The sequence below is a fragment of the Cuculus canorus genome, chromosome W (genome assembly GCF_017976375.1).
Source record: "Cuculus canorus isolate bCucCan1 chromosome W, bCucCan1.pri, whole genome shotgun sequence".
Taxonomy (NCBI): Eukaryota; Metazoa; Chordata; class Aves; order Cuculiformes; family Cuculidae; genus Cuculus; species Cuculus canorus.
This window is the reverse complement of record NC_071440.1, coordinates 21,600,220-21,625,101: the sequence shown is the minus strand read 5'-3', so window position 1 is coordinate 21,625,101 and position 24,882 is coordinate 21,600,220.

Here is a 24,882-nt window from a genome sequence, read left to right as displayed (position 1 = left end):
GCAAGGCACTTATTATTTTTTGACAATCTGCCTTAGCATTATCTCGCGCCAGTTGTGTGATCAACAGTGTTTTGACTTAGTCATCAAAAACTTGGTGTTTTACAGCAGCTCGCAGCCTCTGTACAAATTGTAAAAATGGCTCTCGAACTCCCTGTCTAATTGTTCACAGAATCACAGAATCACAAGGTTGGAAAGGACCCATTGGATCATCAAGTCCAACCATTCCTAACACTACCTAAACCATGTCCCTCAGCACTTCATCCACCCGTTCATTAAACACCTCCAGGGAAGGCGATTTGACCACCTCCCTGGGCAGCTGTTCCAGTGCCCAATGACTCTTACTGTGAAGAATTTTTTTCTGATATCCAACCTGAACCTCCCCTGACAGAGCTTCAGGCCATTCCCTCTTGTCCTGTCCCCTGTCGCTTGGGAGAAGAGGCCAGCTCCCTCCTCTCCACAACCTCCTTTCAGGTAGTTGTAGAGAGTAATAAGGTCTCCCCTCAGCCTCCTCTTCTCCAGGCTAAACAACCCCAGCTCTCTCAGCCGCTCCTCGTAAGACTTGTTCTCCAGCCCCCTCACCAGCTTCGTTGCTCTTCTCTGGACATGCTCCAGAGCCTCAACATCCTTCTTGTGGTGAGGGGTCCAGAACTGAACACAGTACTCGAGGTGCGGTCACACCAGTGCCGAGTACAGAGGGAGAATAACCTCCCTGGACCTGCTGGTGACTCCATTTCTGATACAAGCCAAGATGCCGTTGGCCTTCTTGGCCACCTGGGCACACTGCTGGATCATGTTAAGTCGGCTGTCAACCAGCACCCCCAGGTCCTTCTCTTCTGTGCAGCTCTCCAGCCATCCTTCCCCCAGTCTGTAGCGCTGCATAGGGTTGTTGTGCCCCAAGTGCAGGACCCGGCATTTGGTCTTCTTAAACCTCATGCCATTGGTCTCAGCCCAGCAGTCCAGCCTGTTCAGATCCCTTTGCAGAGCCTCCCTACCCTCCAGCAGATCGACACTTCCTCCCAGCTTAGTGTCATCTGCAAACTTGCTGAGGGTGCACTCAATGCCTTCATCCAGGTCATTGATAAAGACATTGAACAGAGCTGGACCCAGTACCGAGCCCTGAGGAACTCCACTTGTGACTGGCCTCCAGCTGGAGTTCACTCCATTGACCACCACTCTCTGGGCCCGGCCATCCAACCCATTTTCAACCCAGGAGAGTGTGCGCCTGTCCAGGCCAGAGGCTGACAGTTTCTGAAGCAGAATGCTGTGAGAAACTGTGTCAAAGGCTTTACTGAAGTCCAAGAAGACTACATCCACAGCCTTTCCCCCATCCAGTAGTCGAGTGATTTTGTCATAGAAGGCGATCAGGTTAGTTTGGCAAGACCTGCCTTTTGTAAACCCATGTTGACTGGGCCTGATCACCCGGTTCTCTTGCATGTGCTTCATGATAGCACTCAAGATTACCTGTTCCATGACTTTCCCTGGCACTGAGGTCAGACTGACAGGCCTGGAGTTCCCCGGATCCTCTCTGCAACCCTTCTTGTATATGGGCACAACATCAGCCAGCCTCCAGTCTAGTGGAACTTCCCCAGTCAGCCAGGACCTCTGGAAGATGATGGATAGGGGTTTGGAAAGGACATCTGCCAGCTCCTTCAATACTCTTGGGTGGATCCCATCCAGCCCCATAGACTTGTGGGAGTCTAGCTGGGCAAGCAAGTCTCTAACTGCCTCCTCTTGGATCATGGGAGCCTCATTCTGCCCCTCTAACTCTTGGGTTTGTAAACAGAAGGAACAATTTTCTTTGCTATTAAAGACTGAGGCGAAGAAGGCATTAAGTACCTCAGCCTTGTCCTTATCCCCTGTCACTGTTATTCCTTCTGCATCCAATAGAGACTGGATATTCTCCCTCGTCCTCCTTTTCCTGTTAATGTACTTGTAGAAAGACTTTTTGTTGTCTTTCACAGACTTAGCGAGTTTTATTTCTAGTTGGGCCTTGGCCCTCCTGATTTTTTCCCTGCACGATCTCACTTCCTCCCTGTAGTCCACCCAAGATGCCTGTCCTTTCCTCCAAAGCACATAGAGCTTCTTCTTATTATTGACACATCTTGAGATCTCCCTGCTCCACCAAGCTGGCTTTTCCCCCCGCCGGCTCCTTTTCCGGAACACAGGGATGGCCTGCTCTTGAGCTGCTAGGATTTCATTTTTCAAGAGCGCCCAACCCTCGTGGGCTCCCTTGCCCTGAAGGACTGTTTCCCACGGGACTTTGCTAATCAACCTTCTGAACAGGCCAAAGTCTGCCCTCTGGAAGTTTAATGTGACTGTTTTGCTAGTCCCCTTCTTTATCCCACCTAGAACTGAAAACCCTATCATCTCATGATCGCTTAATCCCAGGCGTCCTCCAACCGTCAAATCCCTAACAAGACCTTCTCTATTCACAAACAGCAGGTCTAGGAAGGCACCCTCCCTTGTTGGTTCGCTAACCAGTTGTGCAAGGAAGTTGTCTTCGATGCACTCCAGGAACCTCCTAGACTGTTTCCTTTCTGCTGTATTGTACTCCCAGCAGACATCCGGAAAGTTAAAGTCACCCACAAGGACAAGAGGCAGAGATTTAGAGACTATCCCCAGCTGTTTATAGAAGAGCTCATCAGCTGCTTCTTCTTGGTTGGGTGGTCTATAACAGACTCCTATCACAAAGTCCCCCTTCTTGTGGGCTCCTCTGATTTTAACCCATAGGCACTCAGTCCCATCCTCACCGTAATCCAGTTCAAGAGTATCAAAGCACTCTTTAACATAGAGGGCTACCCCGCCTCCTTTCCTACCCTTCCTGTCCCGCCTGAAGAGTTTATATCCCAACATAGCTGTACTCCAGTTATGAGTCATCCCACCACGTTTCTGTGATGGCAATGACATCATAGTCACCTTGCCCTACAGCAGCTTCCAGCTCATCCTTCTTATTGCCCATGCTGCGTGCATTGGTGTAAATGCACTTCAGCTGGGCTGATGAACCTTCAGCCCTCGTAAAGGGAAGAGAGTTTATTCTCGATTGACTGGTCCTTGGAATAACTAATTCCACAGACCCAGTTTCATCCTTACTGTCCCCACTTGTACTCGCCCTCACTTGCCCTGTGGTGGTGTACTGGTGGTCCTCTCCAGCACACCATTTCTCAGCCACCGGTTTCCCACTTCCAGGCTCATTCCCAACTAGCCTGGTCTCCTCCCCTTCCCCCTTCACATCTAGTTTAAAGCTCTATTTAAGAGCCTAACTAGATTTTTAGAGATAACTTCAGTCCCCCTTGGAGACAAGTATGACCCATCCCTAGTAAGAAAACCTGGGGGTGGGTGGGTCACCCCATGATCAAAGAAGCCAAAGCCTCTCTCCTCACACCAGGCTCGGAGCCAGGCATTAATCATCTGTATGTCCCTGACCTCCTGTTCCATATTCCTTAGTATTGGGATAGAACTAAACACCACTTGTGCTCCAGAGCCCTCCATCGTCCTCCCTAAAGCCCTGAAGTCTCTTTTGATGGCTTTCAGCTTTCTGCGCTGTAAGTCATCATTACCTATTTGAAATACTAACAGGGGATAGTAATCCGTTTCCTTCACCAAGGAAGGGAGTTTTCTATTGATATCCCTCACTGATGCCCCCGGCAAGCAGCAGACCTCCCTGTGGAGCGGGTCCGGTCTGCAGATGGGTTCCTCCAGTCCTTTAAGAAGGGAATCCCCTAAGACGATCACTCTTCTCTTTTTCTTGACAGAGGATGTTTTTAGGGCCCTCCGAGGACGCTGGAGCCTAGGGAATGTTTCTAGGCTGTGGGGACCATCTCCTTCTTCCTCTGCTTCTTCCTGGGGGATAGGTTCCACCTGCAGCGTTTCATATTTATTTCTGAGGGCTATCTGGGGGTTAATTGTCTGGGTGGGGGGAGCAGGTTTCCTGCGCCGGACAGGAACTTGCTGCCATCCCCCATCTCTTGTTCCCCCTGCCTCACAGATTATAGGATCAAGCTGCTCCGCCGCATTGGCTCCAGCAGCCTGCTGGGTTTGTGCAAAGGCACTGCTCCAAAGATCTATGTCCCTCTCACATTCCCTGATAGTCCTTAACCTGTTCACCTCCTCCCTCAGCTCTGCCACCATGTGAAGGAGTTCTGCGACTCGTGCACAGCTCCCACAAGTGTAGCCGGTATCAGAGGCACGGGCTGGTGTGGGAGGGGGGCACTGCCTACAGCCCAGGGTCTGCGTGGCTGCATGGACCCACTGAGGCTCTGTCTGGGTGGCAGTATCCATCCTGCTCGCTGCAGCACCCGGAGCAGTTTTAATCTTCTGCCTGGTAGCCACCATGGTCAGCCACCAGCCTCTCCCTGAGCCCTTCCTGCTCGCCCTGACCGCTCGAACTGCCCCTTTGTAATAACGTGCCCCGCACCTCTTTGCCCCGCACCTCTTTGCCTCGCTCCTCTTCGCCGCGCTCCCAAGAGACCGTTTAAATCTCCCGCGGTATCCGCCGGGACCGCCCCCTCCCGTCAGGCACCGCGCGGGACCGTCCGCTTTCACGGGTGAGGAGCCGAGCGCCGCCCGCCCCGCTCCCGCTTAGGTTTTCCTAGGCTTTTCCCGTCACAGGGAAGTGCCCCACCACCTCAGATGGCCACCCCACCGCAGTACTCACCGTCCTGCTGCTGGATGTCGCCGAAAAAGCCGTTGTTGTATATTTATCCTTCGATTCGGTGACCTTGGCTGTTCTCATTGATGCTTCAAGCCCTACTGCTTTTACCTGTTCAAGCACTGAAGGGTGCCACTGAGCTTGATGCTGTGGATTACTAAAGTGCCCAGTTCCTGTTAAAACATCTACACTATTCCCATATCGGGGGTCTGACTCAGGGAGCTGCAGGTTCCATATTGCCTGTGCTTCTGCCCTTTGAGTACAAATATTTTGAAAAACTGCACTGAACAGGCTGAAACATAATTTGTGCAATTTGGGCAAAGTCATATGGTGTCATTTCTTCCATAGTTAATAATCAAAGCAATTGCATTGTTGCAGGGGAGCTGGGACCATACTGTGTAACAGTTTTCTGAAGTTCCTGTATTACTTTCCAGGTGTATGGTCTGTGCTCACCCATAATTCCCTGTCCTGGATCCCCCCGGACCACCGGGAATGCCATAGCTGTCACAGGACTCGAGTTACATTCCTTTAAGGGTGTAGTTATTGCCTCGCACAATGTCCAATGTCCTTCTAGCATAGCCTGTTGTTTTACATTTTGCCAAATTACACAGGGATCATATGGTCTCACAGTAACCTGTGCTGAGGGTGAATCCCACGCCTGAGGGGTTTGAGGTTTAGCAGAGGAACCCCCAAAGGTTGGCTTGGCGTTAGTCTTGATCTTTCTGTTTTTTGAAGAAGCCACTTCAGTGTCCCTCCTGCCACAGGGTGGTCCCAATCACCCGGCTCATCTGGCAAAGGCGGGCGTACCAAGGGATTGTACGCTTCGGGTGCCCCTTGCTCTTCAGGGGGCAGTGGAGGGGCAGATGGCGTTACGGGGTTAAGCCGCCGTCGGCTTTGTTTATATATCAGACAAGCTGAGTCTGTTTCATCGTCTGACTCATCAACAACAAAACTTTTTCGTGTTAACTAAGACGGTTTATTCTTTGGGTGCGTTACCAGATTTCTTGAATTTAGGTGTTGAAACTCAGATAGAGATGCGGAGTCTGGGTCTGCAGTTAATATAGAAAATTCCTCCTGCTCTGTTAACAGATCCTCAGCAGATGGAGGCTCGTCTCGGGAGGCAAGGGGTGAAAGATCTTGCTCTGCCCGATCCCTCTGTTTTTTATAGTCTTTCAAAGTATCAAACAAAAGGCACCATGTGGTTAACAAAGATACTGATTCTTTGTCTCCGTGTGAAGCGCTATCAAACAGCCTGTTCCCTATTTCTTTCCAATTCGAAACAGTAAATGATGTCATTATATCTGGAGTATAACCCTGTCTCTTACTCCATAAAAGCATCTTTTGCAACATTAATTCCTCTAGCTTTACCCCCTTCTTTTCTAGTATTTGCTTCCACATGCTTATAATCATTTCCTCCTCTTTTGTTAGTAAGGCTCCCATCATTTTCCCCAGCAGCTCACCTGCACTCGGTGGCTTCTTAAAAGTCCTGGATCTGGAATTTAGCAGCTTCTTTCGCCGCTCCTCTTGGCTATTCTCACCGAAAACTCTTTTAGCAGCTTCTCTCGCTGCTCCTCTTGGCTATTCTTGCCGAAAACTCTTTTTAGTGGCTGTGCCACCTCGGGGAACCCCAAAATTAAAACTCTCAGAAAATCGCTAGCTATATCACGTCGGGGGGTCAACAGATGTCGCTGTTGAGACACGACACAGTGATGTGGAAGCAAGCTTCTTTATTGAAGTTACATGGCTGGCCGGCGCGCTTGATCTTACACGCGCCTCTTATACCCTTGATTAACACACGCGTCTCCGCATGATTGGATTAGCTTATACATAAACAATCTGTGAATGGATGGTACTACTTTCATTCACGGTCCTATATTGTCTGCCCACCTCCTGTCCCATGATCTCCTTCCGGGTGCATTAAGCAGGGGTCCCCAGCCCGCTGTGGACCCCCACAGTGGACCAGTTCTTCTGTGAAATCCCCCACATCCTCAGACTCTCCTGCTCACACTCCTACCTCAGGGAAGCTGGGCTGGCTGTGGTCACTATCTTAGCAGGATCAGACTGTATTGCTTTCATTGTGTTGTCCTATGTGCAGATCTTCAGGGCTGTGCTGAGGATCCCCTCTGAGCAGGGACGGCACAAAGCCTTCTCCACGTGCCTCCCTCACCTGGCCATGCTCTCCCTGTTTGTCAGCACTGCAACATTTGCTGACCTGAAGCCATCTTCTATCTCTTTCCCATCCTTGGACCCAGTGGTGTCATTTCTCTACTTGGTGGTTCCTCCAGCAGTGAACTCCCTCATCTACAGCATCAGGAACCAGGAGGTGAAAGATGCAGTGTGGAAACTGATAACAGGAACTTTCTCGTAAGCAATAAACTGTGCATCATCTGTCACATAGCAGTTATAACATAAGTCATCACAGGCCCTGCCTGTCTTCTGTATTTATTGGTAGTGATTGTGGTAATTGTTCATGTTGAATCCTTTGTGCCTGTTGGGCACCAGGAAGAACTGTCATCATTTAACTCCGGTAGTTCACAGCTCAGCACCGCACAGCTGTCGACTCATTCTACCCTGGCGGAATGGAGGAGAGAATCGGAAAAGTAAAACCAAGAACATTCGTGGGTTGAGATAAGGACATGTTAACAGGTAAAGCCAAAGCTGTGCTTGCAAGCAAAGCAAATCAAGGAATTCATTCACTATGTCCAGACAGCAGGAAGGTGTTCAGCCATCTCCAGGACAGCAGGGCTCCATCACAAGTAACAGTTTCTCAGAACAAATGCCATCACTTCAAACGTCCCCCATTTCTTCTTTTTAACCTAGCATATATTGCAGAGCACATGGCATCTTATGTTACAGATCTCTTTGGTCAGATGGGGTCAACTGTCCCAGCTGTGTCTCCTCCCAACCTCTTCTTCACCCCCAGCCCACTCACTGGTGGGATAGTGTGAGAGGCACAAAAGTACTTGATGCTCTGTAAGCCCTGTCCCACAATAACGAAACCATCCCTGGGTCACCAACAGCACAAATCCAAACCTCAGCCCCATTCTAGCCACCATGAAGAATATTAACTCTACCGCAACCCAAACCAGTACAATGAGCCAGGTGACATTTCATCCCAATCAGCCACTCAGCCCCCAGTGACACTGCAAGCACCATCTCAATCCAGATACCTTCTCCAGCCCCGACCCTCACTCAGCCATGAGGGACATCACAAGGAGCTCTAAGAGCCTGGCCCCGCTCTCTAGTCCTGTCAGTTCCCTGGCCAATTGTGACCTCACAGATGCCTGCACAAGCCAGGTCACTTGTTCCATCCAGGCAGCTGCTCAGGCCAAAGTGACATGAGGAGCAGATGCACCAGCCCCACGTCTGTTCATACCCAAAATGTTTCTCGGCCACGAGTTACTGAAAAAGTGCCCGCACAGGGAAGGTTCCTGCTCCTGCCCCTCCACACACTCAGCCACCTCTGACCTCACAAGAGCCATCACAACCTGCGCACTGCTGCCCCACGGCATAATCAGACACCAGTGGCATCACAAGCCCCCGCGGAACCCAAGAGCAGTGCTCCTCGCCTGCAGGGTGTGGTGGTACCAGAGACATCCCATGTCCCTGTGCAGGTCAGGGGCCTGATCCTGGTCTGAGATCTCCTCACCCACCAGTGACATCCCAAAGCAGTGGCACAAACCAGGGCTTTGCTCCTGGCCTGTCACCCCCTTGGGATGCTGAGACATCAAACGCACCGTCACGAGCAAAGGGGCTGCTCCTCTGCTCAAACCTTCTCAGCACTCCTGGCCTCAGAAGCACCTGCACAGCCCAGGGCAGCCCGTGCACTGCCACCCACTGACCCAGGCATCAGCAAAAGGCAGGAATTGGTCCTGCCCTGGAACACATTTAGGGACCTGTGTCCTCACAGGCAGCACCACAAGCCAGGGTTCTGCTCCGGCCCTGCCATCTGATCAGTCATGGGTGACATCCCAAGCACCAGCACAAGCCAGCTGCCTCCTCCTGGCCTAACAGCTTCTCACCCACCAGTGACAACGTAAGCAGCTGCACAGACCAGGGCTCCTCTCCTGCCTTATCACCTACTCAGCCACCTGGGACATCACAAAAAGCTGCAGAAAGCCACGTGCATGCTACTTGATGCAGAGCCACCAGTGACTTCAGAAGGACCTGCACCGGCCAGCTGTCCGTTCATTCCCAGTCAGCTCCTAAGGCACTAGGGACAGCAAAGCAGCTGCACAAGCCAGGTCCCTGCTTCTGCCCTGTCACCTGTTAAACCACCAGCATCATCACAAGCACCTGCAGAAGCCAGGGGCACGGCCTTGCCCTAAAGCACTTTTGACACAACAAGCTCTTGATAAGCTAGTTTTCACTTATGGAATCATAGAATGATTTGATGTGCAAGGGACCTTAAGGCCCATTCAGTTCCAACACCCTGCCATGGGCAGGGACACCTCCCACTGGATCAGGTCGCTCCAAGCCCTGTCCAACCTTGTTTTGAACACCGGCAGGGATGGGGCAGCCACCACTTCTCTGGGCAATCTGGGCCAGGGCCTTACCACCCTCAGGAAAACATTTCTTCCTGTTATCTCTATCTCCCTTTTGCAGCTTAAAACCATTCCCCCCTCATCCTACCCCTGAGCTCCCTGATCAAGAGCCCCTTCCCAGCTTTTCTGGAGCCTCTTTCAGCGCTGGAAGCTGCTCTAAGATGTCCCTGCAGCCTTCACTTCTCCAGGTTTAGCAACCCCAACTCTCTCAGCCTGTCCTCATAGACGAGGTGCTCCAGCCCTCTGATCAACTGTGTGACCTACTATGGATTCCCTCCAACAGGTCCACGTCCTTCCTGTGCTGAGGACTCCAGAGCTGGATACAGGGCTTCAGGTGAGGCCTCATGAGAGTAGATAAGAGGGGCGGAATCCCCTCACTCACCCTGCTGATCCCCCTGCTTTGGATGCAGCCCAGGACACAGCTTGGCTTTCTGAGCTGCAAGCACACATTACTGGTTCACGTGGAGCTTCTCAACCCCCAGCACACCAAGTCCTTCTCCTCAGGGCTGTTACAAATCCATTATCTTCCCAGCCTGAATTTGTGCTTGGGATTTCCCTGACCCAGGTGCAGGAACTTATTACTTATTGAGACCTTATTACTCTCTACAACTACCTGAAAGGAGGTTGTGGAGAGGAGGGAGCTGGCCTCTTCTCCCAAGTGACAGGGGACAGGACAAGAGGCAATGGCCTGAAGCTCCGTCAGGGGAGGTTCAGGTTGGATATCAGAAAAAAATTCTTCACAGTAAGAGTCATTGGGTACTGGAACAGGCTGCCCAGGGAGGTGGTCAAGTCGCCTTCCCTGGAGGTGTTTAAGGAACGGGTGGATGAAGTGCTTAGGGACATGGTTTAGGTAGTGTTAGGAATGGTTGGACTCGATGATCCAATGGGTCCTTTCCAACCTTGTGATTCTGTGATTCTGTGAACTTGTTGAGCTTCATGAGGTTCACAGAGCCCCACCTCTGCAGCCTGTCCAGGTCCCTCTGGATGGCATCCCTTCCCTCCAGCATGGTGACTGTGCCACACAGCTTGGTGTCATCAGCAAACCTGCTGAGGGTGCCTCAATCCCACTGTCCATGTCTATGACAAAGGTCTATGTCCAGGTCTATGACAAAACAACACCAGTCCCAATAACGACCCCTACAGAACACCACTCGTCACTGGTCTCCACATGGACGTCGGTCCGTTGATCACTATACATTGAGTGTGACCATCCAGCCAATTCATTAAGTTCCTGACAGGACAGTCCTTCTGCCTGTCAGGTTTCCCCTGAAAGGCATCCCTGAGGCACAGGAAGGGTGCTTTGAATTTAGTGTCACCGAAAAATGTCATGAGATCTACTTCCTCTGGGACTTGAATACAGTTGTTCAACTGCACAGGACTCAGGAGAGTCCTTTGTGCCACCTCACCAAACTTCAGGGTGTCCCCTGGCCTAAGGGGCTGCTGTGAAGGAATCACCTTCGAACAGGGGGCCCAGAGATGGACACAGCAGCGTCCCGGTGCTCTGACAAGGGATGAGCAGGGGAGACAAGCACTTCCCTCACTCTTTTGGTGAGGCTCCTCTTTACACACTCCAGGGCACTGCTGGCCACATGACTGGATGTCCTTTTGCCTTCTGTTCCTCGGCAACACCAGAGACTTATCCACAGAGCTGCTCCCCAGCCAGGCACTCTGCCCATGCAATTGCATGGTTTCAGTCTATCCCAGGTGCAGAACCTGCCCTTGGTCTGTTGTTTCATAAACTTCCTGACAGGATTGTCCTTGTACCCATCGAGTTTCTCCTGAAAACCATCCCTTAGGCACAGGAATGGGGCTTCCAAGTTTGTATCACCAGAAAAAGAGGTGAGAGTTGCATCCTCCGGGCCATGGATCCAGGTGTTCAACTGCACTGGGCTCAGGAGAGTCCCCTGTGTCACCTCACCCTCATGTGTCCTCTGGCCCCCAGGTAGGTTACGGCCCCTTCACCACTGTGCTCTCAGGCTGAGCATCCAAGGCAGCCTCATCATTGTGTTGAGCATGGTGAGGAGGAGGGAATTAATTGATTAGGGAACTTTATCATGCTTTGCTTTTCTTTTCTTCCTCTCCTGTGCTTGCGTGCAGCCAGGTCTGTAAGGAAAGCAGGGGGAGATGGTGCCATGGAGCTGGAACTCTCAGCTATGGAGTGCAGGGAAGTCTGATGGAAGGAAAAGGGATGCAAGTGCCAGGGGCTCAATGAGAGCAATGGGGGGCTGGGGAGGTGAGAGGCAAGGCTGTCCGTGCTGCCCAGACCTCCTGAGGAGACACTCGGCATCAATGCCCATTAGAGAAACTTCTGTCATCTCTGCTCTGAGCTGAAAAGTAATGAATATAAACTTTAGATTAAACCATATTTTTCATCTGGTTGACTTTGAAATCTTCCTCTTTAACCACACTGGGAAATGACTCCAAGAAGCTGCACAAGGCTTGAAGACCTGAAGAAATCTCCAGGCAGAGAAAGAGCTCGTTAAGGCTTTCTGTATTTTAATGAGACCCAGGGTGGATATGCTGCTGAGTCCTTGAACCTCAGCTGATGACAGGAGACTGAAGAAGCCTCTCAAGAAGTCAAAAGCACGACTCAGAGTACCTTGAAGTATTAATTGGTCTCAGTGAGGATCTGACAAAAAGCCTCCCCAAGGGACTCGTCAGAGCCGAGAATTGGAGGCCATGATTGCAGGCAGGCAAAGGCGCTGTGCAGGCAGCTGTAATGCTGAGAAAAGCCTGGGGTTGGTTGATGAAGCAGAAAGAATCATAGAATGGTTTGACTTGGAATGGACCTTAAAGATTATCCAGTTCCAATCCCCCTGCTATGGGGGTTGGAACGTCCCACTAGATCATGCTGCTCAAGTCCCCATCCAACCTGGCCTTGAACACTTCCAAGGATGGGGTATCCATAACTTCCCTGGGCAACCTGCTCCAGTTCCTCACCACTGTCATTGTGAAGAATTTCCTCCTTATATCTAGTCTAAATCTGCCCCTCTCCAATTTATAGATATTCCCCTACTCCTATCACTACATGCCTTTGTAAAAAGTCCCTCCCCGGCTATCTTGTAGTCCCCCTTCAGATACTGGAAGAGTTGGGTCATAGAATGGTCATGTCATAGGAGTGTTGGGTCAAAGAAGGATCAGGTCATAGAAGGGTGACAGAAGTTTTGGACCATAAAAAAGGCCACTCATGTAAGAGTCAGGTCATAGAAGGGTTGGTTAATAGTAGGGCTGGTTCATAGAACAGTTGGGTCATAGAAGGGTCAGGTCCCAGAAGAGTCAGGTCCCAGAAGAGTCAGGTCCCAGATATGTTTGGTCATACAAGTGTTGAGGCATAGATGATTCCTGTCACAGAAGAATCATAGAAGAGTGAGGTCATAGAAGAGTCATAGAAGACTTGGGTCAGAGAAAATCATGTCACAGTAGAGTCTAAGAATAGTCGGGGTCAGGGAAGTTCATAGACTGGAAGGACTGAGTTTGCTCAAGTGATCCCTGGCTTGATCCCACAGGTTGATCTCCTCCAGAGTTCTGCCCTGAGTCACAGAGGCTGGAGAGAAATTGATGGGGAAGACAGAGGGAAAGAGGACACAGAGAATCTCAGATGTGTCTATTCCTGCTTTTCTTAAATGCAGCAGTGCCTACACAGTGTCTTTGTTTCTTCTTTAACTGTTCCTGAAGCACCAAACACTCATCATGGGGCTCTTGAATGGCCTTTCAAGTTGAGATGGAGTTTCGGTCTCAACCATTGCTGAGCTTGGAGGATACTGTCCTTGAAGATCATTTACTGAGCTCTGTGACCATTTCCCAGCTCTGTCTCCCACAGGAATGGCTCCAGCTCCTCCTGCCTGTGCCCCTGGCTGAGGGCATTGCTGCTCATTGGGGCTGAAGTCCCGCATCTGTAGCACCAGGCAAGCTCAGCCCTACCATGAGGAAACCTGAGACCAAGCGTCCAAGAGCCCATGTGTGCAAAGGTTTTGCTTAGAGCAGAGACACAGCTGGAACACAAGAGAGCTGTGTCAGGAGGGCTCTTGCAGTTTCTCCAGCAGAGAGAACACCAGGGTTACTGCTCAGCTTGCCCCAGGAGCTTTCCATGTTGGTACAGAGAGAAGATGTGGGAGGAAGAAGGACCTTCTGGCAGATGAGGGTCTTTCTGCTTTCAAGAGGGTGCTGCGTGAGTCAGGGCTGCTCACAGCTCCAAATCCCCCCCCCGGATATTTATGAGAGGACATTTTAAGGGGAAGATCAGGGCAGGGATGTTAGAGATAAGGTACTTTGCTGAGGCTGTGGTTTCAGTTTCCTGCACTTAGGGAATTTCAGGGGGAAATGGAAAAAGAAGCTCACATGGTTGAACAAATCACTGAGACTCCTGAGCTGTATCTTTGAGTGATCCTTGAGTGAGAGGAGCCTCCTAAAGTGCCTCTCACTGCTCCTCTACCCGTGGACAGCACCAGCATCACCTCTGATGGACCCATTAGGCTGTCCGTCCTATCCTTTTCTGCTTATAAACAAGAAGGTGTGCCCAGCTTTATACCCGCCAAACAGGCAGGTTTGTGTAGAGCCAGAGGGAGTGCAGAGAGGGTCAGATGGGGTCTGTGAGCACTGACAGGGAAAAGACTTGGGACAGTGAAACACCTCCCAGGAGGAAAATCTCCCGGCGGAAGGGATAGGATCATGGAATGAGAGGAAAATTAAACCAGAGATGTTGTAGGAGGGAGAATTCAGAAAGCTCTGTGTGACCCCTCCAGTGCAGCCTCTTCCTCTGAGCAAGCCCCCTTGCCTCCTCTCCCATCCAGCAAAGCCTCTGCCCTCAGGGCTCTGGGCTCCAAGGCTGAACCCCCTTCTCAGCAGCCACAGCTCCATTGCCCTCTCCAGAGCCCAGGGGCTGAGAGCAACTGCCCAGCAAGGTTGGTGTCTGGGAGGGGTCGAGCACAGCTAGGGAAGGGGAACACTGTCTGCGTGCCCGGCTGCCTCTGCCCTGGCCTCTCGCAGCCAGACCCTCACTCTGTTTCTCCCTGTTTGTCCCCTTGTCTCTGTTCTTTCTCTTGCTCTCTTGTTCTTGCTGTCAGGCTCTTTGGGGATAGGAGTTTCAGCAGTTGAGTCGGGCACTAATTTTCTGATTCCTCCCATGCAGGTGGGTTCATGGGAATAGAGAGTCCAAGCTTTCATCTCATCTGTGGGGCTGTGCACAGTGCAATCTTTGTCATTCCCTAAGGAACGAGCTGACTCTCCCTTACTGTGAGATGTCATCATTAGGACACTAAGTTATCTCCTTGAGAAAAATAAAGCACGAGGTTGAAGAGCACTCGAGAGAACACAGTATGATTAAGGGTAGCCAGCACAGATTTAGGCAGGGGAGGTTATGCTCAACTAATCTCCTAGAGTTCTTTGAAGATATTACTGCTGTGATAGATAAGGGAAATACTGCACTTGTAGTGCATTTAGTTTTTCAAAAAGCATTTGAAAAAAATCCACATCAGAGATTAATGGCCAGGAACCACAGACTAGAAGGTAAAAATAGGGCACTGGATACAGAACCAGTAATGGAGCAGGAGAAAGGAGGCAGTAATCTCACCTTACAATCATACAGCACCTTTCCCACTGAAGATAGCCCTCATCCCTCTCCTGATCTATTACCGTAACCCTCACTGAAATGCAGCCATTGGAGGGACACAACAGACATGACACACAGGCAGAATCAGTCTATAAGAGTTTCTACAGAAAACTGATTATTTTTATCCGATTGAAATTAGAAGAGCAACTATGGCAAAGTAAGCAAACTGTAATTACTCTGGCAAAGCAAGCAAAATTTACTCACCTGAATGGAACTTAGCAAGGACATTAACGATGCATCTCCAGATTTTATGTAAATCATCACACACGTGTCAAACCCACATTTCAAGTAGCTAGTCCATCAACTACCAGTACCCAGGTCTTTGAGTTCATGCCGTGATGCCACTTTAGACAGTGATCTGATAAACATTTCCTCCAAAGGGCCTCAAAGCAGCTAGGAAAAGTACTAAAAATACCCATCTTTTTGTATTTCTCACACACGCTGGCATCCTGATATGAAACTATCAAGGCAATGACACTTTTTGCCCCCTTCTGCACAAATGAGGAAATCTCAGCAGTATGACTTAGTTTATGTAACAGTTCAGGATGTTTTTTACATCAAGACTGCATGTTACACAAATATATGGGTATTTAATGTACCATCCTCAAACCACTCGGATGCCGACACATAGCAATGGAGGGATAATTACAACTTATATGAGAAGGAATAAAGAAATATTCCCCTATTGCGTAATATAAATTCAACACTAATAAGCAGTGATTACTATCATGCAACTAGAGCTGTGTAAATTATGCAGGAAAAAGTATTTAAAGATCCATTTGAGTTTCCAACTGAATTACTTTCAGCCACGTTATACTGTGCTGGATGCTCTCTTTCATAAAAAATTAAAGCTGCTGCATTTTACTACAGAAACATAGTTTGTGAAGAGGAATTTTTTAAGTTTCATTAGACAGAGATTGTATTGAAAACAAGTTTTAAATCTACACCAAATATATTCATACAGGTGAATACTCAATCAATTAAGGTCTGGAAGGTCCATATGGTCTTCTAAATAATTAATTGCAAGAATCAAGCTCAAATTGCCAATATTTACAATAAAGTTTAAGAAAAACATTTCTCAGAAACATTTGAATAATTAATACACAGTTGAGAGAATCTCAAACCATTCTACAAGCTGAAAAAAAAAATATTTTCCATGAATTATTCATTTAGCTCTGCATACAACTCTTTTCCTTAACCCAAGAGGATTTACTCTTTTTAGGTGATTATCTTCTACCGTGGCTCTACTACACTGTAGCTTAAGCGATACTGTGTTTATAACTCTAGATTGGCTTCCAAGAGTAGCTGTACTACAGCCATTAAGTACTTAAAATCACACACAGGAAAAAGAAAAAAAAAAAAAAAGCACGGAGCAAAGAAGGGCAGATGTTTGGACTATTCTGTTCCACTACAACCAGGCTGGCTACCATTAGCTGAGATTAGAAGATGACTTGGACCCTGCACCCTCTTACTGAAAAGGTATTTTGACTAAGACAGTGGCTCCAAGGCATTCAAGATGCAGAATGAGTCCATTTTGTAAGTATAGAAAGGACCTTGTTATTTGAAATAGACCTCACAAACCTGCAAGGAAGCTTAAATTCCTCTTTTTTTTTTCCCCCTTCATTTTTTTATATCTGCTGGGCAGCACAGAAATCTTAGACTGTGATACTGGTGGTTCCTTATCAATACAAATTAGCATTCTCTGTTTTTAAAACAAAAATCAGATAAAATTTATTCATTGATGCAGCAATAACCAATTACTGCACAGAAATACGCAACACAACTTGTGAATAGTTGTTCTGGCTTTATCCTTAACATGACAACTGAAATGTATTGCCGTGTTTTAATTGTGGCTCTTTTTTTCCCCACAGCACACCCTTCCCCCTCTCCCTTTTCTTTAAACTGCTGCTTTATCACTGAAGAGAGGTGCAACTCTTCTCCAGAAATCTATGTAACGAAGAAATACCGAAATTTGTGCTGAATGCAGAAAAATAACAAAACAATGATATAAAAGCATCCATGAAGTGCATACATCAAAGTCAAAATAAATCTTTGTATTCTGCTGGTAATGCTTACAAGGTAAAGTGGCATGCAGATTTCTTATTTAATAAATTCCCACAGAAAATTACTTTTTCACAGTGGGAAGAATTTCAAGGCTTGCCGCGATGAACAGGCAGGATCTAATCACTGCTCAGGCTTTGTAGATACACCAGGGCTTGCAGATATTTGAATGATCCAATTATTCTGTTGAGGCACAATCACCTTACCTGCATACTAATCAAGTAATATGCCAACATGAAACAACTCTGGGTTTTCTGGAAACTCTAGATGTATACGGCTCCCTGGCTGACCTTCTGCCAATTACATTCATTTCAATGCTATCAGCTCATCTTTTGCCCAAAGGTGACATATGCACAAATCTATAGGTAAAATTGCCTAAATCAACTTTTCGCTTCACACGATGCAGAATAGTTTCTCGGTGATACGAATAAAAGGCATTAATTCTAAAGCTGGATGCAATTGTACACTAAATAGCAATGAATTTTTCAGACAAGAAACCTCTTCAGAAACTGTAAAGGTACATGCCATAAAAACGAGAGGATTCTGATTATTAGAGGAAACAAAATCAATTACTCAGTTCTATCCCCTGTGAATGACAACTCAAAATGAGGATGAACAGAGTCGAGATATTTTCTGCTATATCAGTACTTAGAGTGGATATCGACTTTTGGGCTTCCCTTTTTGGGGCGATTCCTTCACACATGGCAACTTTATTATGTTCTATTTTGATTCTTTGTGACTGTAGACTGAGACATCAGTAAATTTATAAAATATTTTACTGGTAGAACTTTGGATCACAGTTGGAAGAGATATTTTTAGCATTACATTTTCCAACTATGTTTCATTCCAGAAATGCTTGTTGTCTAGATTTTATGATAACAGCTTTCTCCTGAAAATGGAAACCTCTTAATTATTTATCACTATGTATTCTAGACAGTCAACTCAGCTTCTAAAAGTCGACAACATTTTGTCAGAACATTTCTGATGCCCACAGACCTAGCAAATTGAGCAAAACCTCAGCATTTTTAAGGCCTAACTAGCGGGAACACTGCCTGGGTTTTATTTCTAGGTGAGAGACACGCTATTTGACTAAGCTTTTTTATTCCAGCTTTAACAGTATTTACATCAAGTGCCTGCTCTTTCAAGAAATATAGGACCTTACGCAATGCTGCTCATAAACAGTGAATGGAGAATAACAGAGGACTTCAAGATGATTGAAAGGCATCACTGCGTCAAGCCATTAACCTTGGATCTCACCACTGACCAAAATGACAATATTAGGAGCTTGAGATAATACGGTACAAACACCTAACCAAGGAACAGCCGTAAGTATGAAACATGACTTGTGAGTAACAGGACTTATTATCGAGTGTTTGTGCCTTTCAGAAAACTCTCTAGTTCCTTTTTAGTATCTCTTTTAAATTGCCATTACCATATTAACCTCTCCCAAAAGGCGAGGGCAGCCAGACAGGCCAGCAGCACTGCTTATAGGTAAGTACATACACAGCCTCACTGGTAACTCACAAAATCCAGTGTCGGGAATATTTCCCATGGCTCTACAATTCCCCACTTCTCAACAGAAAGTTAGAAAAACTTATCTTTATTACTCTTGCAAAGCTTCACCTAGAGCAAAAGACAAGGCAGTAACATTTTCTTGAGTCTGTAATTACTGTATCACTAGGCTTTTTAAATACTCTAAGGCATTCTACAGGAGAATTTTGCTTCATTAAATGAGAGGGATAAAAGGCAGACAGTTTAATGTTTTCCTTCTATTTCATTTTTCATACAAGGAGCTTGTTCAAGGTAGTAAAGGAAAATAGCACCTCAAGAACAATACTGAGGTGAATTTCTATTGCTCTTTGTCTTGTAAGCTTCTTACAAGGGGAAAAAAAATCAAATACATTCTCTGGAAGAATTGACTTGGTAGAATAACAACACAGAATACAGGAGGAGGACAGATGGATAAGATGTCTCTTAACAAAAGAATACATTGTTTATTTACCTTTCAAGGTCATTCGTAATATGTGATTGTTCCCATGATGAGTCTTCCCAAGGAGAATGGAAAATGCTCACAATTGGGGAAAAAATACTCAAGCACTGCATATTTCACAATATAAGTTTGGGTTTGTTTTTTTTTTTCTAGAAATAACAAAAGTCTGGAAAAAAATCTATATTATTTCTGCAGCTGCATTCTACTATTTAAATAAGTAAAAAAAATCAGGTGTAATTCTGTGACCTCCATACATAAGTGACACTTATTGCAGCAGACAATAAAATCCATTCATTACAAACCTCAAGTTATTTTCAAATTTTATAACCACTATTATAAAAGACAAAATGTGTTTGTCTCCTGTATAGGATTCCATGATAAGTTTCACCAGCCCTGGCTGTGACAGCTGTTGAACTAAAGACTAGCTGAACAACCTATGTTCTTAAAGCATCATATCTCTGTCAGAATCATCCATGGAAATCTAGATGTCAAGTGACTAAAACGAGGGCAGTCAATTTTATGCGTTTTGTCAGATTGTCTGAATGACCTCTTCTTTGAAATATCTACCTAATATCCTGTTATTTTATGTAATTGAATAAATTTTCTTTTTATGGCAGAAGAAAACCTATCCACTTGCTGCACCCTAAAATACATTATTGCAAACACCTATTTTTTTGCTACGTCTCGATTTTAAATTTCAATGTAGAGAAAGTAATCCGCTGGTCAGGTTGGAACAATTAAAAATGATGTGAATTTCTTAAATGCATTAGCATTCAAACAGGACAGCTCCTATGTTTTCAGAGTAGACTTGTCCTTTGGTATTCAAAGGAATTCAAAACAGAATATACTGCTGTGCAGATTGCTGACTGAACTGAGCAATTGAGACAAGGCCCAGAGGAATGACCTTGTGTGAGCATCTGACAGAATCTGCACATCAAAGACCGATCTGAGATTAGGGAAGACCAGAAGAAGTTATCCCATACAGGCTTTCTGATGCAATGCTTTCTATAAAACTCACTTATAGAATAATTCAGCAAGTAGAAGTTTAAACAGTAGGTCTGTATAGCTCGAAGTGCTCACAGGTGAAATTAGAGAGTTACGAATGATCCTACAATGGAGCAGAACCCAACACAGCCCTGTGATCTGGGCTGACCTAACTGTATTCTCCTAAGGATCACAGATATGTGAAGGCTTTGAAGAGCTGAATTAGTACAATGGATTCTGAAGTGAAGCAATCTATGAGCACACAAGTATATCATTCATTGCTCTATAAGCGACACAATAAATCACACTGTTTACTTCCCACTAGAAAGAAATGTCACCTGGCATCTATTGTACGCAGAGTGCCAATGGAAGTGTCATCTGTAGCCTTGACGTTTCACTCAGCGCAGCGACAATGCTCAGAGGATGCTTCTCGGTTGGTTTGAGGTTTAGAAAAGCAGGAGAAGCTTTAAGGCAGCTTTTACACAAAACCAAAAGGGCACCCGCATGTGAATACTCAGTAAACAGTAATATCAGAGTTTTGCCCATGGGTCAGGAAAAAAAGCATCAGTCAATATCCCTGCCCTAAATGAAGCCTAAAGCAGGGAGCTCTGTCTGCTTGCTAGTTTTCATGTTGCTTAGAAAGCAGGAGGGGAAGAAGCACTGCCAGAGTTCTGGCCCTAGGCGACATGCAGAGCAGAAGGTGGAATCTGAATTATTGCTCTTAACTCATATTTTCTAGATCAAATTGTTTCGGTCAAATGCAGAGAAAATCAGGGACATTTATTGTATAAGAGCACTTTCCTATCCAGTGCCTGTAACCATCATTAAAGGACCTCAGTTCGTATATATATATTCATTCTAGAACACACACCAAATTGCTATTAGTCAAATACTTGTTTTGCACAGCTACTGTATCTTTGATGAGCAAAATATCTGCCTTTGAAATTTCCAGACAAATTCTACAGTTTTTAGTAGTGAAGCTAGTTTAAAACATCCAGGCTATTAGTCTACTACATAATAGGGCTTCTATCAATTTTGCTATTAAAAAATAATTTAGAGACACATTAAATTATTCACAATACAAATATGGGCCACATATATTGGTATGTCATATATATAATGGTATTGAGCACAACTGAAAACAAAGTCCTTTTGCTTATGTTACCAAACTAAAAACACCTACGAATTGAGCTCATGCTCAACAACAGAGGAAGACTGTTCAGGAATTCGATCCCTGGCTACATTAAATGCTCTGCAAAGATCTCTTTACCATCCAGAGAGCAGAGCCTTCCAGGTAAAGCAGCTGGATTTGGAGTGCTGGGGCTGGACACCGAGGTTTGCCAACTCATTGAATGCAGTGATATGCCAAGTGGTGAAATAACTTGATTTATACAAATGTTGTTCTTGTGTTACATTCAGTGACTGTGTAGCCAGAATTGCCTACTAAATGTATTCCATGTATTGTATTACACAAACCAGGCTTTATTTTTGTATCAAATGCCATGACTTTCCTCAAACTTAGACCAAAACCAAAGCCTGGCTCGGGGTGTTTTAACACTGTTCTAAGTGGAAGATACTTGGTGATAATTCTTCATTGTTTCTCTGCTGGTTTTAATCTGCTACTTTTCAACTTCACCAATCATCATCACAGAACAAAGAAAAAAGCTGTTTGTTTCCATGACATTAGAAGGACAATTAGCTGTTCTATGTTAAAATAGCATTTCTAATATGTCTATATGTCTCAATCAATGATATGACTTAAAACCATATGCAGGCAAAACTCAAGAACCTGCATTTTAGACACTTTAGAGAAACCCTGAGCCCTGCACTTGTAGTTCAGAACTAACATTATATTCCGTTGCTTGTGATTTGGGAAAGTAACACCACTTCCTATGTAGTAGTGCAAAATGTTCTGGCAAGCAGTAAGTATTCAAGGGTGAGTTAAGTGACGCTTTAAAACTTATTTTAAATAGATATCCCTATATATATGTTAAACGGACAAGCATGATTGACTGTAGCGAAGGGAAAAGGAAAGTGTGCAGACAGATCTATGTAGCTAAAGCAACAAACAAAACAATAAATGATTTCTACCTCACATGAGACAATGAAGATGTTCCTAAAAAGAGCTCTGTTGTTATGAGAAGTATAATACAGAATCAGTTAATAATAGAGCTTTGTGAAATAAGTAAATTGTTAATGCAATACCTTGAAGCACCACTCAGGCTCCATTTTAATTATTCACAAAAGATTTCACTGGACATTTTACATTAGTTAAAAATAATTTTAAAATTTACAACATCGAAGCAAAAAATCTGTTGTGAATTTTAAAGCGAATTCAAAGTAGCTATAGATTGTTGAAATGTTTACTGTATAAACACTGATCCCGACAATGCATTTTTGTTCACGTAACTTCTTCTATAGTAACAGACAATTTCATTGGAAGATAAAAAAAAATAAAATGCTTCAGTTGCGTACTTATTAGTCTCTTCCTTCCATGGCTGCACGCTTGGGGTTAAAAAATTTATTGCCATGTCACTTGCAGATTTATGCAGTACAAAACATATCAAACACAAATGGCTCAATACTGTCTGTCATCAGACGGAGTTCAGTGACACAGGGAAAAGAGGCAACCAGTTCTTTCTCCATACAGCAATACAAAGCACAAACATGCTAATAAATAATTTTCTACCGGGTTATGCTTATACAACAGTCCTACTTCCTAATAATGGCTATAAACTGGAGAGGGGCAGATTTAGACTAGACATAAGGAAGAATTTCTTCACCATGAGAGTGGAGAGGCCCTGGAACAGGTTGCCCAGGGAAGATGTGGCTGCCCCATCCCTGGAGGTGTTCCAGGCCAGGTTGGATGGGCCTTGGGCAGCCTGAGCCAGTGGGAGGTGTCCCTGCCCATGGCAGGGAGATCGGAACTAGATGATCTTTAAGGTCCCTTCCAACCCAAACTAGTCTATGATTCTATAATTCTAATATCCAGACTATCTTTGTTAAGTTGCCTTTGATTTAGAAGACTTTCTCTGAAAAAGATTCTTTCAGGGAAAAGAGTTAGGTGTGGGTGGGTGTTTTGTTATGAAGGGCACTAAAGGAACCTCCAGAACAGAAATTCTTTTCTGGACCAAGCGTAGCAAATATGACATCCTTTAACATAATCATACAGATCGTTTCAATTTTAAAGTCCACACTGGGTACTTTAGGTCCAAGGAAAGGAGCACACGTGGCCACTGTGGATATGTCAGTAACAGTCCAGATCTTACAGAAAGTTAGCCACACAGTCTGGCTAGGACATAATACTCGGGAAAATGCAGCCAGCAGCATGTGCACTATAATTCTATCCCCTCTGATCCTGAATTGTTTCCACTGGAAAAACAATTGCATTAACCGGCAACTTGTTCTGTCCGTAGAGTCTTTTCACTTTCTATAAGCAATTTATGGATGCAGTCACTGCACAATAACACGAATATCCATAATGAAAACACTGCTCCTTTCAAAGCTTGTACAAATGCTTGGATTAAGTACCAAGGTCTGACCTATCTATACTCTGCAGCCCTAAACCTAAGCAGGGTGAAGTTATTTATGGACACTGCCCAAAGAAGAATCAAACTTTAAATACTATGTATTACAGAAAAGCATGTTAGGTTCTTCAGTTTGGACTTGCTGTGCTGGTGGAAGTGTATGGCACCCATCTTACATGCGGTATAATAGAATTCTGAAAAATTCCAAAAGATTGCATATACTATCCTTTTATTTGTTTGCCTAAAGAATACTTGGGGTAATATTTGTTCATTTCTTCCTTTACTTCTTTCTATATATTTATTTATATATGAGTCTACTCCCTCAGTCGCCCATAAATTCTATTACCTGGTGAATGAAACACACATTAAAAAAGAACTTTCTTAGCTTTACCTTTGATGTGTTTTTGAATGCAATAAGCAATTGCTGTTTCTCACGATAGCTGCCCGATGATAAAATGTTCAGTCTATGCACAGTCTGAATATTGCCATTCATTTTACACACTGTCACGCATAGCACCAGGCACTGTTTTAGTGCCCTGCTATGATGACTAACACTTCAAACCCTAGAGAGAAAAACAGAAAAGCAATGAACACCACAGTCCTAGCATGGATTCTCAAGTGAGCATTTCTTGAAGGAAAGAAAGACACTAACATTACAAACGTTTTCATAATAATAACACAAATCCTTACGAGTCACAGTAGATGAAGCATACCACAGATTCCTCTGAAATATTTATGACTCTCATCCCTTTTCAACCAAATAAATAGAACCATGTTCTGGATCACTGACTTGCCCAACGGTTACCAGGGAAATTTGCAAAAATGGGGAAAAACAATTAATAACTGTTTGGCTTATTTAACTTTTCGGATCTACTGACTCCCTCCCAACAATATTAATATAGCATTTCCACTAGGAGGTTGGTTTCTGCTCTCTTTCCCAATCTTTTATGAAGTGCTTCCTTAGTCTAATTAAAGCAGAGAACCCAGCTGTCTTCCCCTCTACTTCAGAGAGCTAAGGGAGGCACTACAGGCAATCCACTCTTCAGGGACTTCACATAAGGATAGCCAGGATTTAAGAGCTGGGATTCTAATTCTCAAGCTCTAGATTTCTAAGAGCTAAAAAAGTAGCTATGTTTGCAAGTTTTTTAGGGCCTGGTCCAAGCCCTGAATTTTCGATCTGTTGAGTCCAATAGCACGCTAGTGGATTCACAGACAGGGATGGGTGTCTCTTAAATGAAAGCAATCAGCAACATTGCACTCCTCTACCTGAGACCAGAGCTTAACTGGACTTCACTTTCATTCAAGACAGACTCGGATCAGCTGGGGAACAGCAGCACCATCTCACGGAGCAGCAGGTGCTGCCTGGTGGGAGTGGAGAGCTTGGCCACTCAGCTGGTACCAGAACATGACTCACAGGTATGGAGTCATCCCGGCTCTTGCTCTTTCTATTTCCCCTTTGCTCCTGCCAAATGGGTTGCAAAGTTAATTAGGCGATAGCTTGATTAAGAATACTTTCTAGG